The 14,219-nt window shown below is 35.0% G+C and overlaps 1 protein-coding gene and 1 long non-coding RNA gene across 7 annotated transcripts in view; one reads left to right on the top strand and one right to left on the bottom strand.

Moving 5' to 3' along the window:
* Positions 1 to 267: 267 nt before the first annotated feature.
* Positions 268 to 4,224, bottom strand: LOC127868772 (uncharacterized). Its single transcript, XR_008044241.1, has 7 exons — positions 3,492 to 4,224; positions 3,285 to 3,334; positions 2,553 to 2,618; positions 2,214 to 2,277; positions 1,601 to 1,694; positions 1,208 to 1,252; positions 268 to 992 (listed from the first exon to the last, which is right to left on the bottom strand). It is a non-coding gene; the product is annotated as an uncharacterized LOC127868772 (long non-coding RNA).
* A 3,600-nt stretch (positions 4,225 to 7,824) lies between these two features.
* The window catches only part of LOC127868758 (DNA-directed primase/polymerase protein-like), a 35,657-nt gene continuing 29,262 nt past the window's right edge, over positions 7,825 to 14,219 (top strand). For 3 of the 6 annotated variants that reach the window (XR_008044239.1, XR_008044240.1, XM_052410790.1), the window contains exon 1: positions 12,136 to 12,428. The gene's annotated coding sequence lies outside the window, so the exon portion shown is untranslated. Of the gene's footprint in view, positions 7,979 to 12,127; positions 12,429 to 14,219 lie in introns of those variants that run through there. The other 3 variants (XM_052410791.1, XM_052410794.1, XM_052410792.1) reach the window with 3 other exon arrangements.

Here is a 14,219-nt window from a genome sequence, read left to right as displayed (position 1 = left end):
GACCGTTACAAAGCGGTGACACCGGCTTTATTGTACTCTTTTTGTATTTTGTTTCGTTTTGTGCCGTTCTGTTTTGGCAATTCATCACTTGCCATGAATAAAGGACCACGTACGTATGTATAATACAGGGTAAGATCTTGGATCCCAAAAGGTACATGGTGCTGCTAGAAAGAAGCAGGGTGGCGATTCGGAACAGAAAATGACATATTCATATAATATCCAGGTATTTTATTAATCAAATACAAACATATTGTCATTAACAAACAAATTATCTATGGAAAAACGTATGATTGCGTCACTATACACACGCACATACGTTTGCAAATGTTTTGCTAAGATTTGCAGTAGATTTACGCTTGTTGCAAGAAAGATATTTATTTTTGCATGCATTTATTATTGCATGTAGAATACGCATTTAATCCGAATGCACCAACTCTTGTAAGTAGACAAAATGACACCTCCCTTATGATGGCTTTTTACCCCTCTAAGACAGTGAAGGAATATTATTTTGGCGATGTCCGGAGGTGTTAATCAATAATTATTTATTAAATTTCATTAAACTTAATATGAATGTGTTCAATCATACTGCGGTGCACGCGTAATTAATTTATTGCCCCTTAATAGATTGAAATTCAGGAAGGTTGTACGTCCGGGGCTGTTTCACAGTACCTATTTCACGAAACTTAAAACAAATATACATCATCATTCGCCGATATTGTTTCTGTGTGGTTCTCCGTCCTTCCACTTTCAATGTCCGGAGCTGTGTGACAGTAACTATTGCATGAAAGTCTATAAAACTTAAATGTCATCATACTGCAGTGGTGCACACTTAAGTTCTGTAGGAATCGATAACTCAACAGTTAACAGTAAACCGGTGTCTGTAATGCAACGATCCCACTTTTGTCCTTACACATCTTCCGACCGTACGGTGTTGTCAGCCATGTTGAACTTTTCTGCAGGATGTTAGCGTCTTTGTGTTCACCAGGCTTTACCTTTGAAATAGATTGCAACAAAATCCAATCTGGTACGACATATTGACTAGGATTCTCACACAGTTTTTGAGAACCATGAAAGTTGTGACATAAGCTACAAGAAAACATGCTTTTTAACATGAATATACATCTACTATCCAGAAAAATGTCTTAAATGAAACTTCATGAGCACCTACAATTTCATCTGTGAAATTTATGTTCCGTGTTTTACTTACGTCTATCCGCTAGGGCGCTTGACCAATATTCTTTTATGCTCGAGCCTGCATTAAAAAACCCAAAATATTTGTGAAAATGAACTAAAAACACATCAAGTTACATAACAAGTCAAACTTTTAAAGTGTCAAAGGCTACGAAGACACTTATAAGTAATTGTTTTATTTCGATGATACGATAAACGTTTACTAATCATAAATTGCCTGTGACTAGTAATTGTATTAATGGCTTGGTTATGCCAAAACACGTTACAGATATCTCTTTAAACCATTTTGTAAAACGTAAATCCGAATGAAATTTCTATGACATTTATACGAAAAGAAAAACCTAATATGACTGCTATATGTTTTTACAAAACTGATCATTGTAGTATTAATGATATGGACAATACATACGGTGAGTTGTTGCCAGGCTATATGCTGTGAAAAAACTTTTGGCCACCGTTCGTTGCAGAGCCTCTGTGGCCTCTTTATAACTACATCCAGTCGCCTGCAGTTTTTTGATTTGAAACAAACGATTATGAGAATATTTAACAAATTTTACATACATGTACTGCGAAATATTTTCTGTACGAATATGTAGTTTACTTTGACACCAAAGAAGAAAATAATTTTTTTATGACATTCGAAACCGATATACTTTTTTCAATTAATTATATAACTTTAAATCTTTGCTTTTACTATTTATATTGTTCGGACTCGCCTTTAAAAACCGCGTAAAAAATAAAACGGGATTCTATGTCTATTGACAGTCTAACAGGCATGTTATATGGAGATATTGTACATTTTAAGACTTTGTTCTTCCCATTAACATTTAAAATATTTACATTTAACGAATTAAATTTACACAAACACAGCGCAAGTTTATACTTTCGTGAATAAAATGTGGTTGTTCACAAAATGACCAAAATGTTACGCACTCTTATAAATAAAATCATGTTTTGAAAACGTATATATTATTGTAAGATGATACTTGTTACAAAAAATAATCAAAGACCATACTCTATACCTCGTGCATGATCACTGAACACGCTTCCTTGACGAGGACGGATTCTGTATACGATGAAACTAGTCTGTAATTTAATATAGAAATGGTATTGGTTTTAATTTTTATAAGTTTAAGTTTAGTTTTTAACAAATGTTGATGGCAGTCTCGATCGAGCACGACCTGAGATGTATATCTTTCCACATACTAATTTTTAACCTTTACAAAATCGGTCATATGCAAGATTATGTTTATTTTTCACTTTCTAAATCCATTGTAAACGGCCCAATGATTATGTTATGGCTGACTGGAATAGTTCATGAAAAAAATCAATACTCAATAAAAAAATATAATACGAAATACCTTTTGTTCTTCTTGAAAGCTGATTTCAGCTTTTCGTTAGCTACGAGCTTTACCAAAGGGTGGTTCCTGTAAATGTCGTCATTATTGACAGTTTAAGTAAGCAATCAATTTCCCATGTTTTGTGAAATTTGTATGAAATCAAAGAAAGGGAAAGTTTTACATTGTGTATGGTACCGTTTGTCAGGAGAAATTGTGAATAAGCGAATAACACATATTTTTTCTTTACAATCGAACCTCGACTTTTATCGTTAATTGATTCAAAATATTTCTGCTCTTATCCTAAATATAAAGTGGTTATATAAATAAGGGAACACAGATAGCTTTCAATATAATTGGTATTTTGAATGCCAAGCGCTTATGCAATATACAGTTGCCATTGCTAGGCATTGTACTGTACTAAGTGCCTGTTCGTAATGCAGCTGGATCATTGCGATACTTTGGTCTTTACGAATTTCTCATATAGAGTTTATCTATTTCGTTCGGAGCTCATTGAATTCGAAGTAGCTCTTGACTTTGGGCAAGTAACAGACGCATCAAGACCAATTCCACAACACCGTCACACATAGGTTTCGGTGGCAAGACCGAGTTCGAATACTACGCCGTTTACAAAGCTTTTCTGCTGTTAAAGTCAGTTTTTGTAAGCATTAACGCACATTTTGAATAAGCTTAGTATATCAGTGCATTGAATTTAATTGCAGAAAAGCTACCATATTTATGACAATTACAACTTACCCGTTTTCTGAAAAGGTATCTTGGATGTTTTTCTCCACGACATTCAGTGCCTGAATTACATGAGGAAAAAACTGATAAAAATGAACCAAATGATTATAGCATGTACACTGTTTCAAGAGTATGACAATACGTTAATGAAATTGTGCATTAATATTTGAATATGATAATCAATAGGCATGCAACGGAGAGTAATGTATGAATTAATACCTCTAACGCGAAAACGCAAAATCCATATCCGATGGAACTTTTTGGTGCCGCGTCTACGTTTGTAATACATTTGCAATGGTTAAGCAACCACAAAACGTCACTGAAATATATATAAAGAGATCGGAATGAAATGGCGATAGAACTTCGACCAAATTCCTATGAACTTATGTGATCCAATGAAGAGTAAAATATATATGACTTTCTTTTACAATATTGTAACCACTAAAACATGTAGAAATCCTATGATACCATTGCTCACTTTAAGAGTCATTTACTGTGGCCATAGTCGACTTTCAGTAATGAACGATGGTTTTACGGTGGCCATTGTCGACTTGCAGTAATGAACGATAGTGTCATTTTAAGAGTCATTTACTGTGACCATAGTCGAACTGCAGTAATGAACAGTGGTGACATTTAAAGAGTCATTTACTGTGGCCATAGTCGACTTCCAGTAATGAACGGTGGTGTCATTTTAAGAGTCATTAACTGTGGCCATAGTCGACTAGCAGTAATGAACGATGGTGTCATTTTAAGAATCATTTACTGTGGCCATAGTCGACTTGCAGTAATGAAAACAGTGGTGACATTTTAAGAGTCATTTACTGTGGCCATAGTCGACTTGCAGTTATGTACGATGGTGTCGTTTTTAGAGTCATTTACTGTGGCCATATTCGACTTGCACTAATGAACGATGGTCTCATTTTAAGAGTCATTTACTGTGGCCATAGTCGACTTTTAGTAATGAACGATGGTGTCATTTTAAGAGTCTTTTACAGCGGCCATAGTTGACTAGAAGTAATGAACGATGGTGTCATTTTAATAATCATTTACTGTGGCCATAGTCGACTTGCAGTAATGAACGATGGTGACATTTTAAGAGTCATTTTACTGTGGCCATAGTCGACTTCCAGTAATGTACAATGGTGTCATTTTAAGAGTCATTTACTGTGGCCATAGTCGACTTGCAGTAATGTACAATGGTGTCATTTTAAGAGTCATTTACTGTGGCCATAGTCGAATTGCAGTAATGAACGATGGTGTTATTTTAAGAGTCATTTACTGTGGCCATAGTCGACTTTTAGTAATGAACGATGGTGTCATTTTAAGAGTCTTTTACTGTGTCCATAGTCGACTAGCAGTTATGAACGATGGTGTCATTTTAAGAATCATTTACTGTGGCCATAGTCGACTTGCAGTAATGAACAGTGGTGACATTTTAAGAGTCATTTACTGTGGCCATAGTCGACTTTTAGTAATGAACAGTGGTGACATTTTAAGAGTCATTTACTGTGGCCATAGTCGACTTTTAGTAATGAACGATGGTGTTATTTTAAGAGTCATTTACTGTGGCCATAGTCGAATTGCAGTAATGAACAGTGGTGACATTTTAAGAGTCATTTACTGTGGCCATAGTCGACTTCCAGTAATGAACGGTGGTGTCATTTTAAGAGTCATTAACTGTGGCCATAGTCGAATTGCAGTAATGAACGATGGTGTAATTTTAAGAGTAATTTACTGTGGCCATAGTCGACTTTCAGTAATGAACGATGGTGTCATTTTAAGAGTCATTTACTGTGGCCATAGTCGACTTTTAGTAATGAACGATGGTGTCATTTTAAAAGGCATTTACTGTGGCCATAGTCGACTAGCAGTAATGAACGATGGTGTCATTTTAAGAGTCATTTACTGTGACCATAGTCGACTTGCAGTAATGAACACTGGTGACATTTTAAGAGTCATTTACTGTGGCCATAGTCGACTTGCAGTAATGAACAGTGGTGACATTTTAAGAGTCATTTTACTGTGGCCATAGTCGACTTCCAGTAATGTACAATGGTGTCATTTTAAGAGTCATTTACTGTGGCCATAGTCGACTTGCAGTAATGTACAATGGTGTCATTTTAAGAGTCATTTACTGTGGCCATAGTCGAATTGCAGTAATGAACGATGGTGTTATTTTAAGAGTCATTTACTGTGGCCATAGTCGACTTTTAGTAATGAACGATGGTGTCATTTTAAGAGTCTTTTACTGTGTCCATAGTCGACTAGCAGTTATGAACGATGGTGTCATTTTAAAAATCATTTACTGTGGCCATAGTCGACTTGCAGTAATGAACAGTGGTGACATTTTAAGAGTCATTTACTGTGGCCATAGTCGACTTTTAGTAATGAACAGTGGTGACATTTTAAGAGTCATTTACTGTGGCCATAGTCGACTTTTAGTAATGAACGATGGTGTTATTTTAAGAGTCATTTACTGTGGCCATAGTCGAATTGCAGTAATGAACAGTGGTGACATTTTAAGAGTCATTTACTGTGGCCATAGTCGACTTCCAGTAATGAACGGTGGTGTCATTTTAAGAGTCATTAACTGTGGCCATAGTCGAATTGCAGTAATGAACGATGGTGTAATTTTAAGAGTAATTTACTGTGGCCATAGTCGACTTTCAGTAATGAACGATGGTGTCATTTTAAGAGTCATTTACTGTGGCCATAGTCGACTTTTAGTAATGAACGATGGTGTCATTTTAAAAGGCATTTACTGTGGCCATAGTCGACTAGCAGTAATGAACGATGGTGTCATTTTAAGAGTCATTTACTGTGACCATAGTCGACTTGCAGTAATGAACACTGGGGACATTTTAAGAGTCATTTACTGTGGCCATAGTCGACTTGCAGTAATGAACAGTGGTGACATTTTAAGAGTCATTTACTGTGGCCATAGTCGACTTTTAGTAATGAACGATTGTGTTATTTTAAGAGTCATTTACTGTGGCCATAGTCGAACTGCAGTAATGAACAGTGGTGAAATTTTAAGAGTCATTTACTGTGGCCATAGTCGACTTCCAGTAATGAACGGTGGTGTCATTTTAAGAGTCATTAACTGTGGCCATAGTCGACTAGCAGTAATGAACGATGGTGTTATTTTAAGAGTCATTTACTGTGGCCATAGTCGAATTGCAGTAATGAACGATGGTGTCATTTTAAGAGTCATTTACTGTGGCCATAGTCGACTTTTAGTAATGAACGATGGTGTCATTTTAAGAGTCTTTTACTGCGGCCATAGTTGACTAGCAGTAATGAACGATGGTGTCATTTTAAGAGTCATTTACTGTGGCCATAGTCGACTTGCAGTAATGAACAGTGGTGACATTTTAAGAGTCATTTACTGTGACCATAGTCAACTTACAGTAATGAACAATGGTGTAATTTTAAGATTCATTTACTGTGGCCATAGTCGACTTGTAGCATTGGACGTAGGTGTCATTTAAAGAGTCATTTACTGTGGTCATAGTCGACTTGCAGTACTGAAAAATGGTGTCTTTTTAAGAGTCATTTACTGTGGCCATAGTCGACTTGAAGTAATGAACGATGGGGACATTTTAAGAGCCATTTGCTGTGGCCATAGTCGACTTTCAGTAATGAACGATGGTGTCATTTTAAGAGTGATTAACTGTGGCCATAGTCTACTTGCAGTAATGAACAATTGTGTCATTTTAAGAATCATTTGCTGTGGTCATAGTCGACTTTCATTAATGAACAGTGGTGACATTTTAAGTTTCATTTACTGTAGCTATATTTGACTTGCAGTAACGAAAAATTGTTTCATTTTTAGTGTCATTCACTGTGGCCATAGTCGACTTGAAGAAATGAGCAATGTTGTCATTTTAATAGTTATTTACTGTGGCCATAGTCGACTTGCAGTAGCGCTCATCACATGCACGCGCACTATCAAGTTGCCTGATTATATATTTATTATCGATGTACATTAAACTTATAAACCATACGTGTAGTACACCATACACATTTATATTTGACCATTGCAGATAGAAGACTAGTACCAGTATATATAATTTCATTCGTATTTAAGAATGCAATTTATGTTACTATTTACTTTTTATCTTTTAGTCCTCCGACGTCTTTCTAAAACTAAATGTTCTATAACCGGTCTTTCTCTTCACTAACCGGTCTTTCTCGTCTATGGCCATACAACTATTTTCCATAGCCGAAACAGCCTATCGAAACAGCCAATGGAATCAGGAACATGGAAAAGAGTGTTTCCCAATTATTGTGACATGCAGTCGTTCAATGGACGACTCGTTTGTTATATTCTAATTATTAATACAACCTTCATTTGTATTATGTTAAACTATATAAGTGTAGCCAAAATTCAATATGTGAACTATTTACAAATCATTTAATATATATATATTTATATTAGATTATAAGATTCACAAAAGAGAAATAGCGATAATTTTCCAAAGAGATTACTATTAATCGATTTAAATTGTTATACAAACGAATAATGAAAAAATTTCTTGACATAAGCGCGGGAAAAATAAAGTAAACAAAAACGATCACTTTTTCAATTATAATTAAATAATTAATTCTAGCAGTTTAATCGTGCTAAGTGTTCTTTGGACTGAAATAATTCTGCCGGGACGAACAATTTAAATATAAAATATATAGGTGATTTGAAATTTGAGGTAATATGATAATAGGTGCTACCTAATTTACGGGCAAAAGCTTATTTGATGTTTGATAAAAATAACACGGGTAATATATGTCTGCACATTATCATGCAACAAAACTTTCAATTTCTTTACAAAACAATATGTAATTTAGCAAAGCAATAAAATATAATTTGTTTAAATCCTAACCCTTTCCTTGACAGGTACGCGTTTCTACGACCCTATCGATTCCCTGTCAAATATGCGTATCTACGCCTGTATCGATTCCCTGTTATCTACGCATTTCTACTACCCTATCTATTACCATATATATAAGCGTTTTTACGAGGCACGATTTAATTTGCTATTTAAATGCTTAAAATGACGTTTTAAGTGTAACAGAAATGCATATACACCTACGTTCATCATTTTTCTAAACTGTCAAGTAAACATCCGGTAACGTTGCTATTTAAAGTAATGATGCAATTGGCGACCAATCAAGACAAGGGTTTACCATTTGACATGCGTAAATCACGTTCCGGGATATGCGCGCTTCGGGCATTTCGTAATGTCCTAAAATAACTGCTATTCTCGATACGTATTTAATTTAGACATTTTCCGAAAACGTATTAATAACTCGTTAAAAATGCCGCAAAAATAAACACGTTCCATAGGGATATATTATGATTTGGGTGTAAATCGATTTCATTCTTATTCAGTGCTCCAGCCAGCTTTTCAAAATAGAGGGGAGCTTCCTCAAAAAGGGCACATTTCACGCGTTATTTTGGAAAATAAATATACTTAAGTATATACTTTGGTTATACTAAATACTTTTGAAATGTAAACATTAGTGCATTGGAAGCTTTCACCAATTGTATGCTGTTCCTCATTTTGTGTAATGAAATTATAATAAATATATTTCTATCTACATTGGCGCTAAGGAAAACAACTTAGTAGCCAATTTCATAACCGACTTGGGCTAGCATCCGACTACACACATTAGAGATATGTAGATATCATATTTCTTTCAGTTTGTGTTTCGTAATACACAGGATATTGGATTATCGGTGCTTGATTGGGCAATAAAACAAAGACGCAGTCGGCGGTCTTCAATATGCCTTTGAACTGACCAATATAATAATTAATAGCGCACGTGCTAATCTAACATTTAGGGATAAGAAACACGGGTTCTAGACACTTTGAATAAACATGTTTACCGGACGCAGCAGTAGTCTTCAAATGACGTTGGCGCGCGTGCCATGTTACCTCAGCGTTTTGTTATTTGGTGCACGAATACACGGGTTTGTCGGCGACTTCTGGGTTATAAAGTTATATGTCGGCGATCAGATTATAAACTGGAGTACCGGTATTTGATAATAAAGTAGCTGCCTAAAATTGGAATTTTGCAAATAAATACACGAACTGAAGACTTATTGAAGACGCCGACATTGCCGGATTTCGATCGGTAATAAAATGCAAATTGATTATATGAATATTCATGGCACATTATGCAACATCCAATTAAATTGTTACCGGTATCTATAAATGTTTATAAATCATTTGGTGAATTAATGTAATAGAAATACCAAGTATGGTAAGAATTTTATAAGAAATAATACAATTGATTTTGAAAATGAATGAAGTTAATTGAGAAACTCTGTGTTTTTCTATAGTTATTTATAAGAATTTACATGAATTTTGAGGCTTGCAGAATGAATTTATAAAATAAAAAAAATCTTCAAGAAAGAAGAATTGCAGTTTGGAAAGTAAGAAAAAAAAATCCAAAATATAATTATTTGTATTTGATTCAACACACCAACTTCGCAAAGTTTCTATATGAGCTGGGAAGAGATTTGCATTTAAACCCAGTAAAACACACAACGGTCAACATTACATGACTATAACTGATGAATAAAATAATGTAGAAACTTAAGTTTACACCACAGGAAAGGAAATTTTATTAGCTAAAACTTTCATATTGAGTGTTTTTCAATAATATTTCAACTTTTATGAGAAAATCAGGTTTAAAGGCAACAAGGGTTGCGTTTCCAAAGAGGTAGATTTGCATTGAAACGCAGTAAAACACACAACAGTCAACTTTGCATGACTATAACTGACCAATAAATTAAGGTAGAAACATACAGTTTACACCACAGGAAAGGAAATTTTATTAGCTAAAACTTTCATATATAGTATTTTTCAATAATATTTCAATTTTTATGAGAATATCAGGTTCAAAAGCAATAAGGGTCATAAAACAGGGTTTTTCCAATAATGCCTGTAAAGATGGGGTACTGATATTGATAAGATGGCTATCAGCCACTGGTCAGCAGGCAGCTAGGTCTTGTGGTAACTGGAGAGGCTTATATTGGCTAAATGGCTGTCAAGGAAAGGGTTAAACAAGTTTATGAAGCTATGCTTTTTGTATAGTAACCCCTTGTACTGTTTTCAAACTCTTAAACATGTATTTCATTTTTTGTTTCCATTTTTCAAAACAATGTTAGAATTTAAAAAAAAAATCTCGCGAAACTGTGTTTTATTGATGTTTTCCATATGCAGGGATGCCATTTATGTTTTAGGGTGAGATTATTTCTAAAACGATTTTATTTAACTTAAGCATAAAAAAGAAAGGTGCCGTACTTCATTATCTTGGTCCCATGTCTAAATCATCGACATCGTAAATGTATCCCCTGCATATGTAAATGAAAAACTTTTTGTACTTAATAAATGTTAATAAATATATAAATGCAACAATGCTTGCGGGAGTGTTTGCGTCTATCTTGAAAGAAGTGCATAGACCTCATTCACTGCGCAAAATTACACAGACCAGAAATATTACCTTTGGCTTTGGACACAATACTCTTTGCATATCTTACGCACTGTTAGAGCTTATGTCATGAAATGTGGTAAACTTATTGTATTTTTCTGAATCCTCAGGAATTAACAGTTGGTAAAAACTATCGATTATGGCATACACAGATTGAACATTACTAGGTTGGTGCTAAGGAGAAAATACTAGTAGCAAAAATTTAGGTTTATGATGAAGACCCACATCATAAGCTTAACGCTAAATATATGAGTGTACCTGTCACTTTATGTGTGAGACAAAAAGTAAACAACAACATACTTATTATCACGAATTTACTGTTATCAACAAGAATTGTTTTACCAGTAAATAATTTACCAAACCATATTTAAATAAAATATAATCAAATATTTTTCACCTGAATTTAATAACATTATTTCGTTTATTTTCATTTCATTTAATTCATTTTCATGTTTTGAAAGTAAAGATATTCAGTCATTATGGAATGTGGCATTAAACATATAGACAGCAGCTGCGTATTGCATGTGAATGAGGCAGTTTCCACATGAATATGATTATTAAATAACAACCCGATTATTAAACTACATGTACATCCCAATGATTAAAGTCAAGTTTTTGTATGTTCAAGCTCATAAACAAAATAACACATTCAGTATGTTCATTTATACCTCTATCTTCTCGCCCTTTTTTCTGTGCACTCAACACATGTAGTATTAGACACACTGTTATGAGTTTGCATATATTCGGTAAGTTCCTACCACGCGTTTGTTTGTTGAAAAAAGGCGCTCAGTCATGGCACTAAATGTCAATGAGTTGACTTCATCAAAGATGTAGAACCAAAAAAAATACTCCACTCATCCAGTACGCCTTCTATAAAGAAATAATAACAAGCAGTCATCAAATAAAATGAATACCGTATCCTACACTTTCGCTTCTTATATGGTCTTCAAAAGTAAGTAATCAGTGGTAATCAGAAACAGTTGACAAAACTAAACTTCTGCAAAGTGTGCTACTGGCACTGCATTATGCACATTTATATTTAAGCAAAAATTAACATTCATTTATATTATCCTAACCCTAACCCTAACAATGTAAACATCCACCAGAGTATGTCAGTTTCAATTTTTACTTCTTAATGACGTATCGACGAAAGCAGTGACGTCACACAGACATGTATAGTTGTCAACGAAAGAAACGCGGCCGTTCATGTTGTGAACATATTAAACTTTTAAACAATTGTTTATTTATGTAAAGGGATAATATTAACTATAGAATATTGGGTTCATTGAAGAAGTTAATTCGAAACTAATCTTATTCGGTATTGAAAACCGGAAGTACGCAAATAATTTAGACGGGTTATCTTTTTAAAGATTTTGTTAACAACATCTAGAGCAATTTTCAATTTGCAATGCATTATGGGAAACAGGAAGTTTCACACAGGGAGGCAAACAGACGTATTTTGATCGTAGAAAATCATAATACAATAACATAGAGTACGATTCGCTACTTAATAATTACTGCCATGCCGTATTATTTCATGAGGAATGCATCTACGTGTCATATAGCGTTTGTCGAAGTGCCTATGTGCTCCAGCGCTCTATGATTTTCCATCGCGAAAATAGGTGACGGCAGAAATTATTTGACTTGTATCCCTATAAGGTAATGTCTCTTTGTATTTCAGAAAAGTGAAACAAATAAACGGTCAACGTCCGCTTCGCGGGCTTTTGCCCGTATAATTTTGATTTCTTGTTTTTAATGTGAAAATACTGAGCTCAAGCCAGGGATTGAACCCACGACCTCCAGAGTGGTAGTCGGACATTTTAACCACGTCGCTAAAGAGCTAGCCAAACAGCAAGGCTGTTGGAAGTGACCTTATTTCACTACACTCCTCACTACACTCCTCCCCCTTTTAATGTTGTAAGGCCCAGACACGCCCACTACAGCATATTTTGCATCCGCATGGTCCTCCCAGAAGCCATTAAACAGCTCAGACCCATTCCCGCATTCACTGTTCTTTTTGCCTCATCGCCAGTAATGTGAAAATACTGAGCTCAGGCCGGGGATTGAACCCACGACCTCCAGAGTGGTAGTCAGACACTTTAACCACGTCGCTAAAGAGCTAGCCCAACAGCAAGGCTGTTGGAAGTGACCTTATTTCACTACATTTTAAAGGGACCCTTTCACGTTTTGGTAAATTGGCAAACTTTAAAAAATTGTTTCAGATTAGCAAATTTCCATCGCAATTATGTTATTCGTGAGGAAACAAAAATACTGAACATTTACCATGCTCTAAACTATCCATTATATGCATCTTTTGACGATTTAAAAACCTGAAAATCATAAAGCATTGCAACGCGAATCGATTGAATAATTTGGAGAGTTCTGTTGTTGTCGTTATATTTTGTGACACTACAAGGATTGCTTATATAAATGATAAAATGCATCATTTACTGTATGAGCACGGATGGCTGAGTGGTCTAGGTGGTAGACTTTTTCTCCAGGGGTCAGTGGTTTCAGCTCAGTTAAGGGTTATTTTTTTTCTTTCTTTAGTTTTATTCTCTTTTTTTTTAATGGAGCTTTTTCGATCCAATGTTTATATTTATCAATATAAAGCATTTAATGACAAACTTCAATGCATGCCAAAATCTGTGAAAGGTCCCTTTAAACATCCTCTATTTACCAGTGAATTAATGCCAACAATGCAAAAACAAACGATTAACCTTTAAAGATTTATTGAATTCTTGCTTAATTCATGTCAAATGTTTTTATTATCCCCCGCCATAGGCGCAGGGATATTGTTTTGGCGTTGTCCGTCCGTCTTTCCGTCCGTCCGGAGCCATATCTTGGAAGTGCTTTGGCGGATTTCATTGAAACTTGCTGTGAGTATATATATGGATAAGAGAATGATGCACGCCAAATGGCATTGTACATCATCTGTTAATAACGGAGTTATGGCCCTTTGTGTCTTGAAAAAATGCTTTTTTGTGTGTGTACGAAGCCATATCTTGGAAGTGCTTTGGCGGATTTCATTGAAACTTGGTATGGGTATGTATATCAATAAAAGGATGATGCACGCCAAATGGCATTGTACACCATCTGTTTATAAGGGAGTTATGGCCCTTTGTATCTTGAGTGTCAAATATAACACTTGTGTCTAGAAGCATATCGGCTGGCTATGTTAGCGTTTCCGATCGCCAAAATCGCCATAGGCGATTGAATCTTTCAGCTGGCGATTAAAGTTTAAAATGTGAATGAAAATGGCGATTGCAAAAAAACCTGATATTTCTCTGTAAGTATATAATATTCCCTACTTTTAAAGAGAACTCGGTACCGATTTCCACATGTAATCGCCATAAAAGCTCCAGGTGGTAATAGATAGTCCATTGATAAGAGATAAACGGATGCCCGTATCGTATATTCAAGCCACATAACACAGTCATGTATGCTGAC

The sequence above is a fragment of the Dreissena polymorpha genome, chromosome 2, assembly GCF_020536995.1.
Source record: "Dreissena polymorpha isolate Duluth1 chromosome 2, UMN_Dpol_1.0, whole genome shotgun sequence".
NCBI lineage: Eukaryota > Metazoa > Mollusca > Bivalvia > Myida > Dreissenidae > Dreissena > Dreissena polymorpha.
This window is presented reverse-complemented; position numbering and strand designations above follow the sequence as displayed.